The 26,409-nt window shown below is 48.6% G+C and overlaps 2 protein-coding genes across 6 annotated transcripts in view; both read right to left on the reverse strand.

The window, feature by feature from the left end:
- LOC146870027 (N-fatty-acyl-amino acid synthase/hydrolase PM20D1.2-like) overlaps nucleotides 1-24,606 on the reverse strand; it is a 716,209-nt gene extending 691,603 nt beyond the window's left edge. For 3 of the 5 annotated variants that reach the window (XM_085625007.1, XM_085625082.1, XM_085624934.1), the window contains exon 1: nucleotides 24,481-24,606. The gene's annotated coding sequence lies outside the window, so the exon portion shown is untranslated. The remainder of the gene's footprint in view (nucleotides 1-24,480) is intronic. The other 2 variants (XM_085624853.1, XM_085625153.1) reach the window with 2 other exon arrangements.
- LOC146870028 (N-fatty-acyl-amino acid synthase/hydrolase PM20D1-like) overlaps nucleotides 1-26,409 on the reverse strand; it is a 54,446-nt gene that overhangs the window by 6,503 nt on the left and 21,534 nt on the right. The window lies entirely within an intron of this gene.

A 26,409-nucleotide genomic window follows, 5' to 3' on the forward strand; every position in this document is an offset into this window, starting at 1 on the left:
GGCGCTGCGGAGGCTGTGGCAGTGCTTCCTCAGGCCCAGGGGGCTTCTTGGCGCTGGATGCTGCAGAGGAAGGTAAGGGAAGGAAGCTCTTATTAAAAGGGGTTCCCCGTTAGCGCATGGTGCTATTGTAGAATACAACTCTAGCAATAAAAAGCTAAACTTTGAAAGAAACACGTGTAGCGCCGGGTGCAGGCGCCTTGTGTTTGGTGGCGTCATTAATTTACACGTTGTCAAATTGAAGTCACAGCCATTTAGAACTGGGGTGCCCCGAGCAAACATGTTTTCCGAATTTCAGTGACACTTTAATAAGTTAATGCGCCAGTATTTGCTGACTGTAAGATAGTTCTGGGTTTTGCATATATTTAAAAATATGTCTGTTTTTAAATAGCCTGTGTTGTTGGTCAGGCATCAGCTGGGAGCGCTGTCTGGGCAGGAGAGCAGGGGTGCACTATGTACTTCCCTAGCAAGGCAGTGTGCAGGCGATAAAGCTTTTACAAAGGTTTATCTATGGCAATCCCTCTCTGCTCGCAAGTTATCTTCAGAAGAGTTCTTTCTCCGTTCATGAAAAACGACCAGGCAGGAGTTACTTGCAGAATGCAGTCAGATGCTGTGCGCATGTGACAGTCCTGGGGTCATTTGTATGCTTTACATAGAATTATCCAAGCATCAGGGCACATGTGGAGCCCACATCAATCAAGGTTCTCGGCCTGTAATCCGTGCATCAAATGAAACAAGCGCGGATGCAGACAAGAAAAAACAGATGTCCGTTGCGCGCGCGCGGCTGCGAAACGAAAACAAGAAAATAATTTTAAACAGATGGCGCCTCTGGTCGCTCCTGAGACACATAGGCCATGGAAGGGAACATTTAGAGATAAGGCGGGTGTGGTATCTCATGTTAGGTGATGTTGGAGAGTTAGTGTTCTCATGACATCACTGACTGATGTCATGGACTGTTGTGTGTGACAATGTTCTAGAGACCTTCAGTTATTAGACTGATGGCTGGCGGTTGGATGAGATCTTCCTTGCTACAATAAATCTCATACTTTTCATCAACCTTTGATCCTGTTTCTTATTCAAGATACTTCACTGGCGTAGTCGGCATTGGAATGAGGAAGATCTCAACACAAGAGTTAAGCTTCTGCTGAATTCAAGAGTAAAGCTGCTGGAAAAACTCTATTCCTCAAACAAAAAAAAAAAAGAAAATGGTTATGAGGAACCACATCAGTCTACCAAGTCTGCCATCAATTAATTAATTTTGGACTTCAAGAAGCGACCTTAATATCAAGTGCAACAGCATTGAAAATATTATCGTTTTGAAGGATTTATTCGGATAAGCACTCTGACATTTAACCCATATTGGATGCCTTATGGAGCGAAGCCTGGCGCACTAACAGCGAAACTTTTGATCGTTGTAACACTATCGTCGGCTTTGTGGTCATTGCCAAGAAACTGCTGGTGTGCGGTGTATGGTTTGTTGCCAGGCAAGTGCATACGAGGCTATTTATTTTGACTTTTCGTTTTCGATCGTTGCTCTTTTCTTAAGGGGATTGATTGATACAGGAGTTTTTTCAGCTTTAATTTGAACCATTCAAAGGAAAACACTTGTTTCTCAACTGTCGCAGAGCAGCGTACCTGGAACTTTCATTCTCAAGCCGGAGTTCTCGTTCCAGTTGGGAATCTACTTAGAACTTTTCAACGAGTCAACAAGCGGCCGATGCTGAGATCGACTTCACAGGCACTCTGTATCTTGTCATACCTGGAATTGGAACTTCTATCTGCGAGCTGGGGTTCTTCTTCTTGTCGGGAGCTCATCTCGGAATTCCTTGACGAACTTCTGAACGCGTCATTGTCCAGCCGATGCGGAGACTGTCTTCACTGACTTTCCGTATCTCGTCATTGCGCATCACGTTACGTTGGATGTGCGTGGTGGCCATTTTGATTACGGTTGCTTAGTAACTGTGAATTTGTTTACATCGCGTTGTTCGTGTTCGAGTGAATGGCATTAGGTTGCGTGATATCACCGACTCATAACTGTAGAATCAGCCACTCAAAACAGTAGGTCCATAGTGTCTTATTTTCAATTGGTGTACACTTAATTTTTTTTAAAAAAAAAAGGTTTTTGGGCTAATTTAATTGGTTTGAAAATTAGGAAACATATTAAGATAAGATAAATTACATGGTTGTATTTGAAGTTATATCTATTACATCAATGGGCATTACAGTAGCTGCGGGTAAAAAATAGAAGTAGAGCATGTGGGGAGCATTATAAGTTCAGCAGTTTGTTGAGATATTTTAAGAAAATGTATTAGAGAGATTTACACATTTGTTATTCAACCATGCAGAATGTAACTGCAGCACCTTTTTTCTTATCATGTCTGGGCTCTCCTCCAATTAAATGGAAAAAGTGGAAGGTGGTTTTCGAAAGATATGGCAGGGTATGTGGTCCGTCATTGAGTGCTAAAAGACGGTCAGCTCTATTACTCCACTGTTTGGGTTCGGAGGGCCAAGATGTGTTTGATAATTTGCCAGATCTATCGGCTGAAGAAGCAAGAGGTCTAAATGATTATGAAATCTGTATCAAGAAGCTGGATAAACATTATTTGCCCAAAGTTAGCACAATCCTGGAAAGGTATCAGTTTGCAAAGAGAATGCAATCTACTGATGAGTCAATTGAGGATTATATAACTCAGTTGAGGAAGCTTGCCTCTTCATGCAAGTTTGATAATTTAACTGATGAACGTATCAGAGACCAATTTATGTTTGGGTGTAACATGGAAAAAGTTAGAGAAGAGTTATGGTTGAGGGATGAACCGTCTCTAGATGAGGTGTTAAGTGTTGCAAAACGCATAGAACACTCTTTGAAATGTGTTGCGGTGATAAAGAAAGATGCTGAAAAAGGGGCCAAGGTTGAGGTGATAAAGATTAAAACAGAAAAAAGTGATCTTAATACTAAAACTCAATCAGATAAAGTAGGGTTAGAAAGAAAGTGTTATAGATGTGGTAAAACGGATCATCTGGCCAATGATAGAAAATGTCCGGCTCTCAGTCAAACATGCTCAAAGTGTAAATTAAAGGGGCATTTCACTGCTTTTTGTAAAACCAAACTAAAGACAAAGGTCAAAGAGGTGGAAATTTACCAAGGTGATGATTTTGAGAATCAAATTTGTGAGCAAATTGTGGTACAAGTTGAGGGAAAAAATATAAAAAAGACAGGTCCTTATGATGAAATTATGGTGGAAGGAGAACGTACTAAGGTACTATTTGATTCCGGTGCAAAGATCACCATAGTATCAAATGATTTTTAGGCTTCTAAACTCAAGGGAAAGGTTACTCTCACTAAACCAGACATTATACCTTTAGCTTATGGGGGAGAACCAATAAAGTTGCATGGATATTTTAATGGGCTTGTAGGGTATAAGGATCGATTGATCAATGGGAAAATTTATGTTTCAAAGCGTGGAGACAGCATTATTAGTTGGCTGCATCAAGGGGATTTAGGAGTGTATCTTGACCCAAATGCAGATTTTCCGATACAATTGAGAGAAAGGATTCAATCTGTGGATAAGAATGCTAATGAAATATATGCTCACATGCTTGAATCAGAATTTCCTAATGTATTTAGGGAAACCTTGGGATGCCTGGAAGGGTACAAGCACAAAATACAGTTAAAATCTAATGCAATTCCAATACAATGTAAAGTGAGGAATGTTCCACTATCAGTTAGAGATGACATGAAAAGGGAAATAGAAAAACTGAGCAAAGGTGGGATCATAGAGGAAATAGAAGGATCGGAATGGCTTGCTCCAGTTGTCGCTGCACGCAAACCAAATGGCAGTTTGCGTTTGTGTATTGACTTGAGACAACTAAACAAGAGTGTTGTGGTGGACAGATACCCTTTGCCCAACATTACCGAATTATTGACATTACTTGATGGGGCAAAGATTTTCAGTACGTTAGATTTGACCTCGGCGTATCACCAAATTGAGCTTGATGAGTCGTCTCGAGATTGTACCTCGTTTATTACTCCATTTGGTACTTTTAGATTTAGAAGAATGCCTTTCGGGTTGGTGTCTGCGTCCTCAGTATTTCAAAGGGTAATGGAAAGAGTATTAAAGGATCTCCCTGTTGTGTGTGTCTACCAAGACGATATATTGGTCTTTGCAAAAAATGACAGGGAACACGACTGTAGGTCGAGAGCTGTGTTAAAGGCATTGAGTGAGCACAACCTCACGATTAAAGTGGAAAAATGCACATTTGGATCCAACACCATTAACTACCTAGGCCATAGCATCTCAGGAGAAGGTGTGAAGCCAAAGTCCGAGTTGGTTGAAACAATTACAAAAATGTGTTCTCCCACCAATAAGTCTGATCTTATGAAATTTTTAGGGATGATTGAATATTATGCGAAGTTCATCAAAGGCTTTGCTTTAGCAACTGTGAATATGAGAAGGTTACTACGAAAGGGTGAGGAGTATTTGTGGACAGAGAAATGTGAGGATGAGTTCGTGGCCATGAAGGAAAAGTTGGGACTAGCTCCTTCATTGAAGAGTTTTAATCCCTCTGGTAAATCCATTTTGGTGACAGATGCGAGTGAGAAGGGTTTGGGAGCTGTATTGAAGCAGAATGGTATTAATGGTATGAAAACTATCATGTTTCTGTCTAGAAGTCTTAGAGATCCAGAAACTCGATATTCAGTTGTGGAGAGGGAAGCTCTAGCAGTGTTTTGTGCGGTAAAAAAACTCAAGAAGTTTCTGTGGGGTGTAGATTTTGAGGTCCATACGGATCATAAGCCTTTAGTTGAGATTTTCAGTAAGAAAGGTTTGGATCTAGTTTCTGGTAGAATTACCAAGTGGGTGATTGGTTTACAGGAATATAATTTCATGATCAAGTATATTCCAGGCATTGAAAATGGGGTAGCGGATGTTCTCTCGCGTTTGGTGCCTTCTGTCAGTTTCCGTGAGGACAGTCCAGAGTATGAGGAGGATGATGAAATTGTTTATGTTGTAGACCAGGTTATCATATCGGAGGATAGGTGGTTGGATGAAATACAGAAAGATTCAACTTTGTGTGAGGTTATGTCCTTGTTAAAAGCAGGGTGGTGATCCAACAAAAATGTATCAGAAGATGTAAGATGTTTTTGGGGGGTACGAAATGAATTGTCAGTGGACAACAATCTCTTGTTTAGGGGAACAAGACTGATTCCTCCCATTAGTTTAAGAAGGGAATTGGTAGACTCAGTGCATGTGGCTCATTCAGGATTATCTAAGTGTAAAGAAAGATTGCGCATGTCTTATTGGTGGCCAGGTATGGACAGAATGATTGAGCGTGTTATTAGAGATTGTGTGTCGTGTGCCATCAGTGACAAATCGAAGTGCACACATGAACAACCGTTGGTATTAAGGAAACGTCCAAATGGACCTTGGCAGGAAATTGCTTTGGACATAGTTGGTCCCATTCAAGGGAAAGAATCCCAAACATACTTACTAGTGGTCATAGACATGTATTCTAGGTGGCCTGAAGTATTATTTTTGTCATATGTCAACACGGGTAGTGTAATTGAGTGTTTGAAGTCTCTGTTTGCCAAGGAAGGTTTGCCTATTTCCATTCTATCGGACAATGGTGTTCAGTTAATTTCAAGAGAAATGGAACAATTTTTGTCCTCTAAGGGAATTGTACACAACACCTCTGCTCTCTATCACCCAGAGACGAATGGGATGGTAATAGATTTAACAGAGTTGTTAAGGAGACTATTGCCTTAGCGAAGAGTGTTGGGTTAGACTGGAAAAAAGAGGTTGTTGCAAAAATTGAGGAATATAGATTGGCTCCACATGCAACTACTGGGAAAACTCCTTTCTTACTGTTTCGGGGTAGACTTCCTAACACATGTGTTGAACCATTTTGGGTCAATAAATATGAAGTGCAAAAAGGAAAAGAAAAAGAATGTGATGGGGAGAAGATGTTGAGAGTTGAAGAAGAAAAAGGGAAAATAAGAAAAGAGTATTTTGATAGAAAACATGCTGTAAAGAGGACTGTGGTACATGTTGAAGATTGGGTCAGGATTAAACGTCCTGGTGTACTAGGCAGCTCCATGTCCAAATACATGAAACCAATTAAGGTGATTCAAATATTTAACAATGCAATTCAAACCCAAGATCATCGCATTTGGAATTTAAATAGAGTAGCTGTGTGTAGGGGGAAGTTGGAATGTGGTGTTGACACTGAGTATAAGGGGTATGATAACATCTCTTCACATGATAGTAGTGGAGTGGGTGTGAAATTGAATTGTCCAAGAAAATCTACCAGGGTGGTTGTGAAGCCTAGCTACTTGGCAGATTTCATTTAACCTAATGCACATGATATTTATTAAGATTGTATATTGGGTGTAAAATTGAATTGTCCAAGAAAATCTACCAGGGTGGTTGTGAAGCCTAGCTACTTGGCAGATTTAATTTAATTTAATGCACATGATATTTATTAAGATTGTATATTGTTGTTTTTGTATTTGGGTAAGGGAGATGTGTGGTATCTCATGTTAGGTGATGTTGGAGAGTTAGTGTTCTCATGACATCACTGACTGATGTCATGGACTGTTGTGTGTGACAATGTTCTAGAGACCTTCAGTTATTAGACTGATGGCTGGCGGTTGGATGAGATATTCCTTGCTACAATAAATCTCATACTTTTCATCAACCTTTGATCCTGTTTCTTATTCAAGATACTTCAGCGGGGCAAATCCCCGAGCCTTTGGCCATTTGGGTGCTTTCTTTTGTGAAAGCCTTACGCAAATGGCCAATCAAATGCGTGGGCGGAAAAAAAAACATGAGCAAAAGATGTGTTAGCTGGAAGTCCTTACTAGAAGCCTCGCAGAGCAGCGCATGCGCTGGCTCAGGCAAAACCTAAAGAGGAAGGAGACAGTTAAAATGTCTTGCAGTAGTGTTTGGCTGCAGTGCACGCAATTAAAAGCCTGTCTTTGTGCGAGAAATGGAGAGAGCTCCAAGGGGCACGAACACAGAGCAGGCAGATCTGTCTCTAAATTGCTCCTTTTATGAGCCATTACTTAGTAAGGAGTGTGAGCGATAAACAAATGCTGTGTTATATAGAAGGCCACAGTGATGTGAGCGTCACCATGCAGTCGGGCACATATAGACAGCCTTGCAATCTCCGTAACCAGTTAGATTGAGCATTTCAGAAAATGTGTTGCCTTTTAAACATGGAAAATGAAAACACATGACTGACAAAGGGGAGGGAGACAGTTAACACAGCTGCTGCAGAGCTTTTTATGGGCTGCAGAGCCTAAATTGAAAATGTGTTTGTATGCTAGAATTGCTGGGACAGCCGCATTAGGCAGGAAGAAAGGAGGCAGGTCCTTATCTAAATTATATAACCCAAGGAGAGGAAGGCAGAATGCGCCTTGACCCGCACGAGCATCTTCTGATAACTGATATCAGCATAGTAGAGTTCAAATCCTCCCATCAGTCCCTGCAAGCCACTGCCGCTTCACCTCAATATTAAGGGAGCAGGCGGCATATGTGGGAGACGCCTGCTCGAACTCAGCGTCCTGTTGCAACTCGCAAAGATGCTTCTCTTCCTGCTCTGCTACCAAGAAAGCGAGTGACTGGTTTTATTTTTGCCCTGCTTGCGATTTAAAGCCAACGTTCCAGAATTGTCTCTCACTCTTGTGATGCAGGCAGTGACTTAAGCAGTGAAGTGCACGCTTCGTAATGGGTGTGGGCACTTGAGAAAGGTGGGCAGCGCATACCCTACAGGGAACACTGGCTACAAGTCGTCCAAAATGCAGCGGCTTGGCTTCTGCTTAACGTTCCAAGACATCTCTCAGCTACGAATGCCCTGGTTTCTCTTCACTGGCTTCCCATTGATCAGCGGGTGAAATTCAGGGCTCTATGCCTGGCTCATAGTGGACATCATGCGAAAGGCCCTCCACTGCTAAGGACCCTTACGGTGCCTTACATACCTAGCAGGGCACTGAGGCCAACCAATGCATGACTCATGAAAATGCCTCAAGTATGCAGGACGCGATGAGGTGGGCTTTCTTTTTCTTATGTCGTTCCTAAGCTTTGGAACTCTATGTCCATTAGCCTGCGTCTGATGGAGAATGAACTCCCGTTTAGGAAGCATTTAATAGCATGGCTCTATGTAGCTTAGTCCTTTTCTTGAGAGGATCCCCTGATGAGCATATGTGCCAGTAATGATGTGGATGCTAGCGCTGGAGAGCTTTTTGGTAGGAAGGACAGCCCCACCCGCCCGGGAGGAGGGATCGCCATCGTCCACAAATCCACCCTCTGCCTGAGCACACTCCCAGACGAGCCCACAGACCTGATGGAACACCTTCACTTCAAGATACTGGCCAGCCATACCACCACCCTCTGAGGAACCCTCATCTACCAACCCCCTGGACCCCAGGGACCATTTGCCAACTCCATCACGGACATCATCTCCCCGCATGCCATCGCATCCACCAACTACACCCTGCTGGGAGACCTCAACTTCCACCTCGACAACCAAGTGGACCCCAACAACACATCCCTCCTGGACAACCTCCACAACATTGGACTCCACCAGATCGTGACCGAACCGACGCACTCAGCAGGCCACACCCTTGACCCCTTCTTCACAACAGGAAACTCCATCACTTTCAGCCACACCACGAACTCCAGTAGACAGACCATCGATGCGTCCATTTCACCTTCAGAAAACCTACCATCCACAGACATCAGCACCGGCTCCCACGAAGAAACTGGACCAAAATCACTGACGACCAGCTCACCTCCTCACTCAGCAACTCCACCATAACCATCGCGGAAGACGACGACCCCAACACTGCAGCCCGAACTCTGCACAGATGGATCTCCGACAGCGCCAACACCATAGCCCCCCTCAAAAAAAACAACAAAACTCACTTCAAGAAAGCCAGATGGTTTACCACAGAACTTCGAGAGTCAAGACGCACGTGTGCCGCCTCGAAAAGGTCTGGAGGAACTCCAAATCCACAGAGGCCCACAACGACTTCAGAGCCGCCACCAACGCCCACCACCAACTCAACAGAAAAACGAGGAAAAAGGCAATTAAAGACAGAATCTCCACACACACACACGCGCACAAAAGCAAACAACTCTTCAGCATCATCAAGGAGTTCGCCCAACCCACCAGCGAGTCTACTGACATCCCTCCCTCACAAGACCTCTGCGATAAACTCAGAACCTTCTTCCACCTCAAAATCAAGAACATTTACAACAACTTCCACGAAGACAACCAACACACTGAACCCTCACCAGCCACCGTCGACACCCTGAAGCCAACGATTGACAACTGGACAGCCCTCACCACCGAAGACACACTGAAGATGATAAAGTCAATCTACTCCGGGGCCCCCACAGACCCCTGCCCCCCACCACATCTTCAACACAGCAGCCGACACCATTGCACCCATGCTCTGCCACACCATCAACCGCTCCCTGACGAATGCCGCGTTCCCCGACGACTGGAAACACGCCGAGATCCACCCCCTCTTGAAGAAGCCCTCGGCGGACCCCACCGACCTCAAGAACTACAGACCCTTCTCCCTGCTCCCGTTCCCAGCGAAAGTCATTGAGAAAGCCATCAACAGCCAACTCGCCACCTTCACCGAAGAGCACAACATCCTCGACTCCTCCCAATCCGGCTTCAGAAAAAACCACAGCACAGAAACCGCCCTCCTCGCCGCAACAGACGACATCCGCTCCCTACTAGACAGAGGAGAAACAGTAGCCCTCAGCCTCCTTGACCTCTCATCGGCGTTCGACAGTCTCTCACCGCACCCTAATACGCAGACTCCACGATGCAGGGATCCGGGACAAGGCCCTCGACTGAATCCACACCTTCCTCTCCAGCAGAACGCAGCGTGTCAGACTCATCCCCCCCCTAACTTCCTCTCAGACCCTACACCTACCGAGTCCCCCAGGGGTCCTCCCTCAGCCCCACGCTCTTAAACGTCTACATGGCTCCGCTCGCCCCCATTGTCAGAACCTACGGACTCAACATTGTGTCATATGCAGATGACACCCAACTCATCCTCTCCTTATCCAACGAGCCCAACACTGCCAGACAACTTTCAAGAAGGCATGGAAGCCGTCGCCAAGTGGATGAAAAGTAGCTGCCTACAACTCAACACAGACAAAACAGAAGTATTCATCGTGGGCCCAAACCCCGAAGCCTGGAACGACACCTGGTGGCCGGCCACCCTCGAAAGCCCACCCACCCCCACGGACCACGCACGCAACCTTGTAATCATCCTGGACGCCAAGCTGAAAATGGACCACCAGATCAACTCCGTCGCATCCTCCTGCTTCCACGCCCTTTGCCTCCTACGTAAGACCTTCAAATGGATCTCCCTCGAGCACAGAAAGACCGTCACTCACGCCCTCGTCACCAGCAGACTCGACTACGGCAACGCACTCTATGCCGGAATAAACAAAAACCTCACCCGCAAGCTACAAAACATCCAGAACGCCGCCGCAAGGCTAGTTCTCAACCTGCCAAGACACTGCCACATCTCCCAGCACCTGCGCGCACTCCACTGGCTCCCCATCGAGGCTAGAATCACCTTCAAGATTCTCACCCACGCACACAAGGCACTCCACAACACCGGACCAGCATACCTAAACAGAAAAACTCAAATTCCACACATCCCAAAGGACCCTACGCCGTGGTCCCCCGCACCAGAAAGACCAGATCGGGAGGCCGCTCCTTCTCTTTCCTCGCGGCCAGAGCCTGGAACACCCTTTCACTCCACCTCAGAAAGACAACTTCGCTCCTTATCTTCGCGAGAAACCTCAAGACCTGGCTCTTCGACAGACCCCCTCCTTGATGGACTGGAACCTGCACCTCCCCTCCCCCCAGCACCTTGACACCCTCACGGGTGAGTAGTCACGCTATAAAAAACTCCAGATTGATTGATTTTGGTAGCCATCCACTCTATACATCATGATAGAATAGACTGAAGAGGGTAAGCCCTCTCCATTCCGAGGGGCATGTTTTCAAAGAATTCTATTATCAGGTTTAAAAAAAAAAAAAAAAAAATACAAACTACCACTGTTTTGTGTTGATTTTTATAGTGTATGCTGAAGTGTAAAGCGCTACAGCATCTATAGCCCCAGAGTCCCTGGGGTCTCCCCATATCTAGCCATCAAGTGCACCCAACTGTGTTAAAGACTGGCAAAACATGTACAAGCTTGATTAGGGCACCTAGATTTACTAGAACTGCACAACAAAACTCCGTAACAATTAGAGCACATGTGCCTTTTCCTGGTGTGTCATGGGTCCCACCTGCTGCTGTAAAATATCAACTGACTTTCAGGCAGGTTCTGGTATTTATTACAGCAAAGCAAATCTCCCCGATAACTGAAGGCCTATTCTAGCTGACTGCAGGGGAACATGTACACCAACATGAAGACAGCAGTACTGTGCTATGGCCATGGTGATAAGTGAGCAATGCCCATCTTGCTCTTGCACTAAGGTAATAACATTCAGGCTTTCCCACGCGTATCAGAGTTCAGTGGCACTCAACTGTTCAACACTGAAGTATTACCTAGCTAATTGGACCTGGGAACCTCTACCCTACAAAAATGGTTTCCCTACAGGGTCTCTACCAACTCACTATAGGTGAGAAAATGGCAGCAGGGAGCCTGATGACATTGTGAGAAAGTGTGAGGAAGATGACCTGCCTGAACCCCATGAGGGCACTCCAACACCTCAACAAACCCATAACACCGATTGTCATATTTATACAAAACATATCACTGTGTGCTATGCACCATGCCTGGCCATACCCATGGAGTCTGAAGAAGGACCCACATATGCCCTACTCACCCACTCGGTTGCCCTAAACAGATAATTTGTCACATGATGGCTACCAACTGCCTCTTAAGAGCCTAGTTGATCTAGGTCCCACAAAAGCCCACAGCCCATGTTCCCCCCATGCTGCAGAGATGGTGTGGGACCAAGGTGGCTCAGCAGACCAAGGTGGCACAGCGGAAGCTATGTGCTGACTTGTCAAACACTTAGGGATCCAAATGTCCATTTCATCATTCCTGTAGAGGATGTCCAAGGAGGGGACTTGCAGCCAGCTTTGTCCACCTGTTGGACTTGGCCCTTCTGGCAGGTTCACCCCTAAACTTTTTTCAATTATCCTAGCTTTTTCCCTATGTTGTGTAAGTGGTTTTAGGCCTCTAGGCGCTTTTACACTGTGTCCCAGTGGAAAGTGCGTGCGCGCTTTTACATTTAGTGAGACTGACCTGCCCTCCCATAGGAATGCATGGGGAATGTATGTGTCCATGGTAGTTCCTGATGCCTGGGGAGTGCAGGGTCGAGGTTGGTATGTGCGAACTCGTGAGAGTGAATGGTGCGCGATGATGTGTGCGGCGTTACTGTGTCTAGTATAGAAGTGCCACTTCTAGACGTTGGCATAAATGTGAAGGGACTGTCAGGCTGGTGATTGGCTGGTGAGCCTGGCTCCAGGAGTCAGGATGGGTCTGCCCCAGTGGTGGATAGGGAGATTTACATCCAGATGGGTGGGAGGAGTACACCTGGGACCTGAATAGGGCTGGGCTTTCCCCACACAATGCTGGCTCCGCCCCCTGTGGTGCGACTGATGTCCCTGGCCTGTCCTGTGAATAGGGAGAGGGGCTGAGCAAAACAAAGTGCTCAGGAACCAGTTGCATCTGGTTTGCCCCTTCCCTGCACCTTGAGACAAAGGAAACCTGTGTATAAAAAGGGGCTGTGACCCCAAGTAAAATGTTCTTCTGATCCTAACTGGAGGGCGGCCTGCTGCTGCTGCTGGGCGCCAGGAAAGACCGCCACTGGGGACTGCCTCCCTGTCTGGAGGGCCCTGTGAGCTGGGCTCTGGGCCCAGCCCTTGCCCCCCTGCCTCCTAAAAGACTTTTTCTGGACTTTTGCCTCCAGCACCCTGGGGGCGCTTTGGCATATATTTTACTAGAGCACTTGGCTCTTGGCCCAAGAGGAGAAGCGCTCCTGATCTGCCTGCAGCACGAAGCTGCATCGTGTGGGATTCCCCCCCCCCCCCATTGGTAATTATCGAGCAGGTGCCCACCCTACAAATCGGCGCTAAGAAAACCGAGCGGGAGCCCACCCCGCATCGGTGCCTTCGTGGCGGCTGCCTACCCCGCTTTGTGTACCTGGGGAGGGAGAGAGCTCACCGCCTCCTGCCGCCTTAACGTAATTTCAGTGGGTGCCCAGCCCGCCGTTGGGCTCGTTCTCGCTGGTGCCCACCCCGCATAATTGCCATTTCTTTTACTATCCCTAGCGGGTGCCCAACCCCGCCGGGGACTTTGTGCTGAATAACAGGAGCCTACCCCGTACTGAAATCACCGCCGCAGCCCAGACCCACCAGGAAACCAGACAACCCACGCAGAGACGTGGGCGGGGCCTGGATCGAAGAGAGGGAAGTCCGTTTTCTGGCTCGCTGGCCGGAAGTTGAGCCCAGCCGGAGGACGGAGACGCGCTGGACGGTGTGCGGAGGAGTGCAGCAGTGGCTGGCGGGGCTCCCGTGCCGCGAGGGAGAGCCCCACGCCTACATCGGAGGAGGCGTCCCCCGACTTGAGGAGTCTCCGCTTCGGTCCGGTGAGTGGGGGCTGAGTTAGGAGCTCCCGTAGAGCTCCTCCGTATACTGCCTCCCTACCCTTCACGTTTGTTCTTTCAGCTGCCCCACTTGCAGAGGGCAGCTGCACCGAGGGGGCAAGTTCTTTTGGGGGCATGGTCTATCTAGAGCGCCAGTGCGCTCCAACGTTTGGCATACTGTTCTTCCAGAGCCGGGTGGCTACAAGGTGGGCCATATTTGTTTAAAGGCCCCGGGGAGGGGGCCAAAGGGCACCGCACATTAGGGCCCTCTTTTGATGTACAGCTGCCCCGTCTTGCTAAAAGGGCAGCTGCCACACTTTTGGGGCCCTGTTTGGTGAGCCTGTGTGCTCCAGCAAGGGGGCCAGTATGAATTAAAAGCCTCTTCCCCTACTCACAGCTGCGCCGCACCAGCACGGGCAGCTGCAACAGTGGCCAATTGTTCGAAGGGCACATTGAGAGCCCAGGCCCTTTTAGACATTTCAGCCTGCACAGCTGCCCAGCAAGTAGTGGGCAGCTGCAACGTTTAGGCCTGATCTTTTGCGCCTTCTGCCTTGGCTGCCTGCGCAGCCCAGCCCTGACATTTTAGACAAAGGGCATTTGAGCCCCTGAGAGGCCAAGTTGGCTTGGGGACAGTTTTCCCGTGTTGTGCCCTCACCTAGGGTACCTGGTTTTTGCATGTGTACTTTTGCGCAATGTGCATTGCCTGTATGCTTATTTTTTATTCCTAACTGTGTCCATGCGTAGGAGACTGTTTTCCTAGTATAGGTTATGCTAGTGTGTTCATGGTTCCCTGCGTGATATATGCCTAAGGTGTTTAGGATTGCGTAGGGTTTACTTACCTTTTACCAGTGGTTACTGGTTGGGCGCTACATTTATTATTTGTTCTACATTTCTACAGTTACAATTGGTGATATGTGTTAATTCTGACAGTGGTCCATGTGGCCCTGTCTTGTGTAAATAGTCCCCTGTAAATTCCGCCCAGTGCCAGTTGGCACAGTGTAAATTGTGTGAATATTATCTAATGTGTTTTGGTATAATACAAAGGCTATTTTTATATAACCTTGTGTGGAATTTCCTTTGTGGTGGGCCTTGGGTGTTGTTGCAGGGTGCACGCGCAAACGCTTTACACATTGCCTCCGGGATAAGCCTGACTGCTCGTGCCAAGCTACCAAGGGGGTGAGCAGGGGTTATCTTGGCGTGTAACTCCCCAGCCCTGACTTAGAGTGGTGGTTTCTGCCTGGCTTTGGCGCAAGCCCTAGCCAACCAGAAATCCCTTTTCTAACACCACCCTTTTATGAAACATTGAAGGCACCCAGTTTCCCAAGCCTGCTTTTAAGGCATTATCTGGATGAAGCTTGTAGTAGCATTTAATCAATTTGACATTCAATAAAAAAAATTCTCACTCATAGATACTCACAGCCAGCACTGCCACAGGCCCTCGCCATTTACAGAAGATGCCCTTACGCAAGGTTAAGCCGATGCACACTGCCTGCAGTACTCCCTAATGACGACACCATGTGGCAACATTTCTAGACATGCATGCGACCCGAGGCCAGGAAGGAAAAGGTCCCTGTACATTTGCTACCTTAACTGACTCAAATACTCTTGTCCCTTAAACCAAACACACACGCTTGGCAAGAATTGTACAACAACCCCATGTAAAATAACTTTGTGTATAGTGCCACAAGTTGGCACAGTAACAAAACTGAACATACTAAAAACATAAGTGTGTGGGAATAGCAACCCTATTGGTTGTAAAAAATTGTGTTGCTTATAACCTGTCACAAACCTAGGATTCTTCAATACATTTTGTAACGAATGATGACAAGGAAACATTTATTCCAGGTAAGTGGGATGAGTACATGCATAGCATGATCAGATGTTGAACCAGTTAACCAAGCTTTGAGCAAGGGCATGGTTGTACCTCAATACTGGTCTCATGTTAACACATTTAATTAAAATATAACCACTTCACTGGTTATTATGCAACTTGCCCTCCACGTATCATAAAACAGACATTCACATTCAAATGAATACCCCACCTACATACAATGAACTACAGCAATTTGTTCCTTTGCTTGCTCCTGTCTTGCATTTCTCCTCACTATTTAGCAACCATCACACATCAACCCACCTACACCCCTCAACCTTTTTATCTTCCATTCCGTCAATTATCCTTCTCACCTCTCCAGCACCGCTCTCTTCACCCTACTGCCATACAGCAAGACATGACAGAACTAGGGAAGGCCTACCAGTGGGTTGGGGGCGCGGGCGGTGGTGGGCGGGGGGGGGGGTCACTTGCACATCAAGCTAAACAACATGCCTTGCAAATGTAGCATCATATACTGTCCAAATACTTTCCACCAGTATGTCCAGCACATAAGTGACTGAGTGCCCTAGAGCACCGAAATCTTCCCATTACATACACGCAGAGACTTCTAGTCTGTGGCAGAGAAATCAATTCACCCTGAACACCTAACAAACAATCATTGGCATAGCCAATAGGTCTCGCCTTTGGGACCTTTTAAGTGTTTAGCCATGCAACAGTTGCATAACTAAATACTTATAAGGTCCCAAAAGCGAGACCTATTGGCTATGCCAAGCGGCCGTGCGGCCGCGAAAGTGATCGCGATCAAACATCAAAGCGGCCATGCGGCCGCAAAAGTAATCGCGGTCAAGCGCGGCGCGCGCGCCCGCGCACAAGCACTGTAGTTCTAGGCTGACCTGATAGCACTTTTTGGAGCCCTCTCAATAAGTATCGCCAGACCAGCGCATGCGCTGGGTCAGGCGAGACCTAAAAAGGCACCAATGCCATGTCCCCCACATAAAATTTGCAATTGCACACCATGGCTGGCGAAAGGTCAAAAGATCCCCCTCCGCCCTCTGCCCCCACTCGATAACCTCCCCCTGCCTCATGGTGACATCCAAAGGTAAACTCACCTAGTGCACGTTCAATTGCTCTGGGTAGAAAGAAGATACAAATGCATGACACAATTACCCGCCACTCACACCGCCATTAGCAGCACTTTTCCCTAGCCTCTAGGATCACGTGCACCCTTTCCTTCCCATCACACTTCCACCTCCCTATCCTGTGAAGCATGACATTTCAATCTAGCTTTGCAACTACCCTCCCCCGTAATATTTGATGCCCCACTGACGCCTTGTATTAACCGGCAATATGTAGCTTGTGTGTGTGTGTGTGTGCTGTCCTTGTCCACTCCTTGTTTTCTCCCCATTCTTTTGAGAATCCTTCCTCTACAAAGACTCCCGGTACCTTCTACGAACCGCAGTCCAGTTATTCTTTTGAATAGAGCAGCACTCTTTTTTCTGATCTAGACTACGTTTATGCCACAGGGTGGCCCTGAAGTCCAGACTTTACCACTGACAGTGGAGTGACGTTAACTCCTGCCTGTCAATATAGAGGAGGTTTTGAAGATCAAGCTGGTAAGTGGACTGTTGTGTGTGCTTGGACTTGACATGTATTATCACTATCAACTGGGGTACTAGCCACATGAGTGTTAGTGTTAACAAGGAGTGTATTTCATTTTCAGCTTTTTTTTTTCTCTTGTTCCTCCACATGAGCATCACCTGTTTCTACATTAGGGGAAGAGTGGTGGTCACTCCTTGACTCATTCCCCCAACTTTTAGGGAACAGTTACCAGTAAGCGAGTGTAAGAAAGTGGCTCTGTATATACTGTTCCCAAATAGGTACAGTGTGCACAGAGTCCGCAGACCCCAGAGGTTTGGCAGAGGCTAAAGTTATATATAACCTTACTCACTAAAGTGGTAGCTTGGTCGAGCAGTAAGGCAGTATCAGAGGACAGTGTAAAGCATTTGTTGTACACAGTCAGCAAATGGTCTCACACACTCAAGAACTGAACTCTAGGCCAATGGTTTTCGTATAAAAATATATAGTGGTTTTATTTTAGAACCAACAATGGGTATCAAAATATACTTTCTCAGGATGAGATGCTTTAGATAAATACTTTTCAATAGGCAATAGACTTTTGAATATAACAGTTACAGTGGTTGCAATAGGCAACACAATTTCAAAACACGATAATACATTGAGCTCAATGGGAATTTCTAATTAAACGCAATTAGTTACTTTAAGGATTACTTTTCTAACCACAGGACTGGATCCTGGATTCAGTCCTTGGACATTTTCTGTAAACAATTGAGTAAAAGCGTTTTGGTTACAGTTGTGATTTTTAAGCAATATTTTTGTATTTTAAAAGTTGACCGAAACTTTTTCACAAAGAATCACCAATTTTATCCTATGAGAGGAAATTCACTTAGCAGGTAAGTGGGGTTATTGTTACTTTTTCTAACTCAGTGTTGGATCCTGGATCCAGCACTGGGGCATCTCCTGTAAACAGTTGAAAGAATTCGTTTTTGTCATACAGGCGATTTTTAACGAATATTTGTAAGTTTGCAAAATCGACAAACTTTTTCAGCAAAAACCAGGCAATGTTATCCTATGGAAGGAAATTCAAATTACAGGTAAAGTACGTTCTCGTTACTTTTGTAATACAGTTCTGGGCTCCTAGGTTCAGCACTGGGACATCTATCTAAAACAGGTAAGCAATTACGTTTTCACAGTTGGTGCGATTTTTAAAGAATATTTGAAGTTTGCAAAAATCGACAAGAAATTTAGCAGAAAAATAGTCAATGGTTTCCTATGGAAGAAAACTGGGTCAGCGGTAAGTATAGTTGTAATTACTTTTCAGGGTCAGTGCTGGGCACCAAGATCCAGCACTGGGATCTCTCCTGATAGCAGGTGAGTATTTTCGTTTTCGTTACTCGGTTGATTTTAGGTGAATATTTTAAAGTTTAGAAACTCCACACTTAAAAGAATTTTCAGGTGAAACCAGTCAATGTTACCCTATGGAAGAAAAGAGAGTTATCGGCTTTTGGGTAAGTACTCGACTGGCAGAGTTAAGGTTCTGGGCATAGACTCAGGGGTCTCCCAGGGTCAAGTAAGTACAGTTGTTACACCCTCAGCGGTACAGGGGCAGCCGGGTGCAGAGTGAGTTAGGCCCAATGTTATCCCATGGGAGGCAGGGGGCCCTTGGTTGGTGGCTGCTGACTAGCAGGCCACGCGGCTGTGGGAGCTGGGCTCCTGGTCACTTGCTCAGGGCAAATGGGGAAGTAGGTTAGAGTAGAGGTTGCACTGCCAGGGGCACTCGGGCGGCTGGGTGCAGAGTGCTTTTGAGCCGTCAGGCGCTCAATGGATTGCAATGGAGAAGCTCAAGAACGAACAAAGGCTGCAAGCTCGGGGACGAAGATTCTTCAGGTGCGACCACCACTTCGAGAGGTAAGGTGGGTAGTTGGAGGATAGGTAGGCACCCACGAGTTGGGCACAGGGGGCCGCAGGGCGCCGGGGTGCCTTTTGGTGTCGGGAAATCTTGCCCTTTGCTGGTTGGGGGGGTCCCTGGTTCTGAGGCTGCAGGCGTCGCCAGGAGCGTTGAGGTGGGTCCTTGGGTCACAGTCGCCGGGGGGACGTCCTCGTGGTCTTTGTTCACTCCAACACCGGCCAGGCTTGGCGGGTACAGAGTGTGCAGGGTTCGCGGTTCCTGGCTCATGCCAGGGGTCAGTTACCTGCTTTGAGCAGTACCACTGCTCGTGGGAGTCCCAGGTACTTAGAGTCACAAGGCAGTCAGGTCCTCCGGGATTTGTGAGGTTGCTGACCACTGGAGATGCCGGGGTTTAGCAGGAGCAGGTTCAACAGGCTGGTAGGGCTGGGGCCAAGTCAGTTGGTGTTGTCCTCTTCGTAGCAGCTGCACGGCAGGTCTTCTTGTTTCTTGATCTTCTTGCTGGTTTCGGATCGGGATCTGAGGAAGGAAGGTTCAGGGTGCCCCTAAATACTACATTTAGGGGCATTACAGGTAGGTAAAGGGCAGGGACCACTGGATCCCTGCCCTGGGGTGGGTACACCCCCTATCCTGCCACTCTCCTGTGGGAGGGGGCAGTAGCCTAGTCCTGATTGGGCGGGGCTTCCCATCTTCAAGATGGCAAGAGCCCGGAAATGTGCTTCACCTCACCTCACCCACCTGAGGGGCGGGGTTGTCAGAGGCTGGCACACCCCCTTTCCTTCCTTGGGGTTTCCGGACAGTCTTCCCGCCAGAGTGGGGGTCAGAACCGGTAGGGGCCAGTTGCTGAGTACAGCAAGTGGTCTGGAGAAGCTCACAAAGGCGGCATGCCTTTGAAGCTTCCCCTGCCCATCCTGGGGAAGGAGACCTAGCACCTTGCCCAGGATGTACATTGTTGCAGGCCCAGGAGAGCAGATGGCTCTCTACCCAGGGGTCCAGCAACATGTCTGCTGTGTGGCAGCCTAGGCAGCCCCTCAGACAAGACGTGGATAGTAGGTTAGGCTCAGGGGGCATCTCTAAGATGCCCTCTGTCGTGCATTGTACATTAAATCCCACACTGGCATCAGTTCGGGTTTAATGTGCTGAGAAGTTTGATACCAAACTTCTCAGTCTTCAGTGGAGCCATCATGGTGCTGTGGAGTTCGTGTTGACGATCTCCCAGCACCATATACTCTTAAATGTCAACACTGCACTTACAGTGCCCAGGAATGGACCAGGGTACTGGAGGGGCACAGGGCTCATGCACCTGTACCCACACCACTGTCATAGGGCACCCAGCTAGAGGGGTGGCTGAAGTATGCCAGGGCAGTGTGTGTTGTGGGCATGGCACACAGGGATGTGTGCCATGTCGATTCTCTGTTTTGTTCTGTACCCAGGCACTCAGCCTACAAGGGCAGTGTGTGTGTGTGTGTGTGTCAGGGTACAGGGCCTCTAAGGGTTGGCACAATAAGTGCTGCAGCCCTTGGGGGCCTTCCCTGGTCACAAGACCCTGGGTACCTAGTGTACAATTTACCAGGGGCTGACATGTGGCCAGAGATGCCAATTGGGTTTAGGTTTCAGCACAGTTTTGGGGAAGGAACATAGGCCCTGGGTACCTGATTGGCAGGAGCCCAGGGCACAGTCAGTCAAAGTACATTCAGCAATTCAGCAAAAAGTAGGGGCATACCATGCAAGAAAGATGGCACTTTCTCACAGCGAGTCTCCCTATATTACTAGAGGTGCTGGTTTCTCGGCGTTTGGGGAAACGCATCTTCGTTCCTGTGGAATCATGCTTGGTGCAGGCGGGGATTCAGAGTCCAGACCCGACACTGAGAATTGTTTGTCCATAAACACACCTTCCTCAAACTTGACAGCATGTAGGAGCTGATAAGACATATCAGCATATGTGCTCTCTCTAAGGTGCAGCCATATCTGGTAATCGCCAACTACTGGCAGATTGTACTTTGCACCCAATGCACATGAAGCAATCAAGGCAGTCTGCCCTGGCTGAGTGAGTGGTGCCTTCAACAACAGAAGGCGCAAAAGCAATAACTTCATTGGCACCGTGAATTGGATGAATATATGCCAATCTTCCCCCACATTTCCTGGACTCAGAACTTAGGGTCAGATATACAAACTTTTTTTCCCTAGAATCGGGCCATTTGCAACAAAAAAAAAGGAATTTTATATTGCATACGATTTGCTAACCTATTATGTTTGTTTTGCGAGTTTGCGATTCGGTATTAAGAAGGGGCGTGTAAAGGGAGTCCCTGCCTAATACCGAATCCCAGTGGTACGTGTGAATGTTTTGCGACCTTTAAGTAGGTGGGAACCCATTCGCATTTGGGAAGGGGTCCCCAAGAGATCCTTCCCCTTTGAGAATGTTTGTAAAAACATTTTTGAAGAGCAGGCAGTGGTCCCATGGACTACTGCCTACTCTTAAAAAATTCAGAAAAAACTTTTCATTTTTCTTTTTGAAACACATCCCGGTTTCTTTAAGGAAAACGGGCTGAATTTAAAATAACAAAAAAAGCATTGCTTTATTTAAGAGCAATCACAGACATTGTGGTCTGCTGACCACAGCAAATCACCATCCCTGTGATTTTTAGGTCTCCCCTACGCAGCGCACATGCGCTGCATAGGAAAGAGACCTTTAGCCGTCGATTCCCTTTTTGAGGCAAAAACGTGCACGCGTTGCATTGCTTAGAATGGCAACGCGTGCATGTTTGGCGATTACCTTGCGGGAGCGAGCGCCATCTGGTAGCAATTATCGCGCTCGCTCCCGAAGGTAAACGCTGCCTGCTCTCGGCCGCACTCCCCCCCCCCCCCTTGTTTAACTTTGAGCGCGAGGCGCGCGCACGGCCAATGCTTTTTTTTTTTTTTTACCTAGATCTGTGCGAGGCGTGCATGCTTGTTTCCAACTAACAGCTCAAAGTGAATGACCTGCTCGTCCTCAAGCAGTCCAACTTACATTATTCCTAAAACCGCTAGACCTTTTTTCACCAACAAAAGTTACACTGCGTACAGTTACATGTCAAGTACAACGAAGACAGACTGAGTGAGAAGGGCTTAATGGAGGTGCAGAGACTTAGATAAAAGTGCATGATTTCGTTATAGCTCCACTTTGTCAGAAACAGAGACTGTCAGAGCATACAGAATTGCCTGAGAAACATTATGGGCATGGGTTCATCGGTGATCAATGCCGGGTCTGCGTGACCGGGTTCTAAACATCACTCATTCGCCAGCCATTCACTACTTGCCCCTCTGCACCGTCCCTTCCAGTCCTGAATTGTGGGTAGCAACAGCACAACCTACCCAGGCCGAAACCGACTGTCACCGTCCAGTTCAAGCTTGCCCCGTCCGTGACAAGCAGTATTTAAAAACAATATTGCTCAACTGCAGAGGCACTTGGGGGACTCTAGAGACAATGAGCATTTCGGATTTTTGTGCAGTGTACTAGGATTGGCTGAGGTACACCAATCTTAGATCGTTTTACATAATATGCGCTCCTCTCGCTCCAAGATGGCTGCTTTAATATGTATGGTCCTGGGTTTGTTTTGTTGTGCGACCCGGAAGAACTGAAAGATTAATTACAGACAATGAAATTAGGCTGAATTCACGAACGGTCTGTGTAAGTGACGTGCAGGCAGTCAGCATGTTGTACAGGCGTGCAGTGTGTCATTGTGTACTTAAGACTTGATTCCCATGACAGTTTTTTTGTGCGCGCCGCCAGTTTTCTTGCAATACATTACAGTGTGGCAAAAAAATCTCCCAAAGCACGCCCATTGACAGATTTTGTCAAGGGCTCCGTTTTCAGAGCTAAAAGTTTGTGTTCCCCAAGCAACGTGGTCTTTGTGGTTATCGTTTTCCAAAAACGTACTTTGAATTGTACACCCGGTTTTGCAAGAAATATTCTTTTTTTAAATTGCCTATGAACATATCGTTATAAAGTGCCTTGCAATACTAATATTGCCCGGCTATGAACACTGCCTTTTTAACATACATCATATCAGATGTGGAGTATTAATCAGGTATAGGTGAAAGAGCGAGATGCGGAATCTAAACTTCCACAGAGCTGACTAGTCATCAGTGAAAATTTCCAGAAGGTTGTTGATATTAATGTAGTGTCCTAGCATGGACACGTTCTAGTGTTCAGAAGTGTGTGTCCTACACTGTACACCCACCCACCACCTACGTCACTGGGTCAGGTGACTAGGCTAATAAAAGGGCCGAGCGCATGTGCTCGTGGCCAGTTAACCCACTACCTAACTGAGTGTGCTGTGTCCGTCATTATCTAGCATGAGGGCCTAGGGCCCCAACACAACATTGGCGACGAGGGTTGTGAGCCCCAGCGTGCCGCGGCAGCACTTCTGTTCGTGAGGGGGAGAGGAGTGCTCCCACTGAGGTCACCCCCCTCTGCAAGAAGGCGCGACGCGCCGAGAAGCTGGCAGGGAGAGTCGGAGCCCACAGCACCGCTGCGGGCGTGCACAGTGCCCCTGAGTGGAAGCGTGGAAGTCGGGTGCCCACCCCGACCTGCCGCTGTGTCCGGAAGTGCCCGGTAATAAGGCAAGCCGATCGGAGCCCACCCGAATCGGCCGCGACCTGCCTGGAGGAGGGGAATAGCGGACCGATCGGTGCCCACCCGCATCGGCCGCGACGGAGGGCCCCAAACGTAAGAGGACGTTGGGTGCCCACCCCGAGTTTGCCGCAGTGACCCACGCGCAGGCAGCGCCGTGAAAGACTGAGCGGAAACCAAAGCGGAGCCCACCCGCGTGAAAAGCCCAGCCGGGCATAAGGTGAGCCCTGGAGCGCCGGACTAATTGAAGCGGACGGGAGCCTACCCCGCCGTGATAGCGAAGTGGCACCAGCAGCCCCCCCCCCGCGCGGTCCGTGACGATAAGAGACCTGCTGCGGGGGCGGGACGAGCAGAAGTGTCAAGCGGAGCCCACCCGCGACGGACAACAGAAGCGGCACCAGCAGCCCCCCCGCGCGGTCGGTGAAGCGACGAGACCTGCTGCGGGGGAGGGACGAACTGAGGAAAAAGCGGAGCCCACCCGTGAAGGAGCGCGAGACCTGTCTGGCCCGCGACGCAAAGACAGCAAAAGGAAATAAAGGCACTACCAGCGGGTGCCTACCCCGCATGACGACAAGCGTGCCGACACACCCCACCCCCCCCCTGCCGCAAGAAACTGCCGCGAGCAGGGAGGGCGATGTCAAGAGTAAAGAATGGCCGCCGCCAGCCATAGAAGTATGCGGGACCCCCAGCAGCGCCTTCACGAGCAGCACGCAGCCAGCGCTGCCACTAATGAACAAAACACGGCGTGATAGCACCAACTGCCCCTATGCTCAATAGGGTGATGCCTCATCCTCTCTGCAGTGCCTGTGCCCCCTGCACCTCAATAAACAAGTGCCCATAGCAAGATGCCTCATCCTCTCTGCACTGCCTGTGCCCCCTGCCCTTCAATCAACTTAAGTACAAAAAAAAAAACAGACTTACCTGCTGCCACGCGTCCTGGACTCCGCTGCTCTGCTCCAGCTCCAGCCCCATCTGGACTCCACTGGTCTGCCTGGCTCCGGCTCCCCTCCAGTTCTCCTGCTCACGAACGAAGCCTGGAAGAAAGGAAAAGAAGACAGGGCATAGAGTTCTGGCAGCGAAGAAGGTTGCTGCTGAAGCAAAGAAAAGCAACACTGCCACCCAGTGGCCACTGGCAGTACTGCAGCAAGAGGAAAATCAACAAGCCTACAGCAAGCCAAGTGAATCCAGCAGCCACAGGAGACCGACGGATCGCTGCGCAAGGGAGAAGAGGCAGCAAGGCACGTACCGCAAGGTCTGACGGATGCGCGATGGTGAGCGCACGGGAGTGCGACGGAGGCGCACAGGAATGTGCCAGAAGCGCAGGAACGCGACGGAAGCACAGGAATGTGCCAGAGGCGCAGGAATGCGACAGAACTGCAAGGGTGAAGAGACAGTGTGCCACAGGGATGCAGCACCATCCCGCAGCAACAAGGAGGAAGAAAGAAGAACGGTGTCGAGCCACATCCACCCCAGCGAGGACTGCGCTGTCGCCGCATCAAGTGGAGCGAACCCTCGAGAGAACAAACGGACTCAGCGCAGAGGTACCCCGGACGCGGACAGTACACTGCAGCGCCTACACGAGAGGAACCCACTGAAGAGGATGGGCGCAGCAAGTATCCAACACTGGCGGGCAAGGATGTCGAGCCCCACCCAGTGGCGCCAAGAAGCCACCACATCAAGTGATCATGATACTAGGAGCAACGCTACACTGAAGATGTACCACGACGGTACGAAGAGTAGCACGCACCAGCGCCTGACAAGGCAGCGGACAAAGGTAGTCACACGACGCGACACACCTCGTGAAGCCGACCAGCCACATGGTCGCACCACAAAGGCCAAGCCGACCAGCCAAATGGTCGCACCACAAAGGTCAAGCCGACCAGCCAAATGGTCGCCCCACAAAGGCCAAGCCGACCTGCCAAACGGTCGCCCCACAAAGGTCAAGCCGACCAGCCAAATGGTCGCACCACAAAGGCCCAGCCGACCTGCCACATGGTCGCACCAAAGACGCCGACTCGCCAGGAGTTGCACAAAGAGGTCTGACGCAAGACCGAAGATATCCTGCCAGTGATCGGCAGCGCGGACCGACAAGTGGTCCAAGAAGCTCAAGAAGAACCGAAGTAACTGGTGAAAGGGAGAAGAACGAAGCGGACCATGAGTATGGCCCCACGAACTTCAACCAAAGTAACTGGTGAAAAGCAGAAGGTGAAGAGAAGGTCACGACCCTAACTCGGAATGCTGAGGAAGATGAAGAGAGTGTTCTCGGACGAGGACAAGACCAGGGGGAACACGTGCAGAGTGCGCGCGCTGCATGGAGAAGCCTGGCCAGACAAGAGGAGAACAGAAACGGTCCAGAGGAGGTCGTGAAGCGAAGAGATGAAGAGACCAGAGTGGCACGTCCGCCACTACAAGAAAAGGAGACAGACGATATCGCAGTGGCACGTTTGCCACTACAAGAAAAGAGAGAAGATATCGGAGTGGCACGTCTGCCACTACAAGAAGAGAAGGAAGATGACATCGGAGTGGCACGTCTGCCACTAATAGAAAAAGGCGAAAGAAAGATCTGAGTGGCACGGTTGCCACTGCAAGAAGGAGAAGAAGTCAGAGTGACATGACATCCTCACGGAGAAAGAAATAGAGGAAGGAGAAGAGTGTGGCAAGACTACTCACACCTCAAAGACAAGGACAGAGAGAAGAGTGTGGCAAGACTACTCACACCTCACAGACAAGGAAGGTGACAAGCGTCAGAACACAGTGCGCAAGTCCTGAAGAACACCCGTGGCACGGAGAAAAGACCATCTGTTTGATGATGCTTTCAGCACACCTGGGATCTGCAGAGGTGAGCAGGCC

This window comes from Triturus cristatus, chromosome 1_1, assembly GCF_964204655.1.
Source record: "Triturus cristatus chromosome 1_1, aTriCri1.1, whole genome shotgun sequence".
NCBI lineage: Eukaryota > Metazoa > Chordata > Amphibia > Caudata > Salamandridae > Triturus > Triturus cristatus.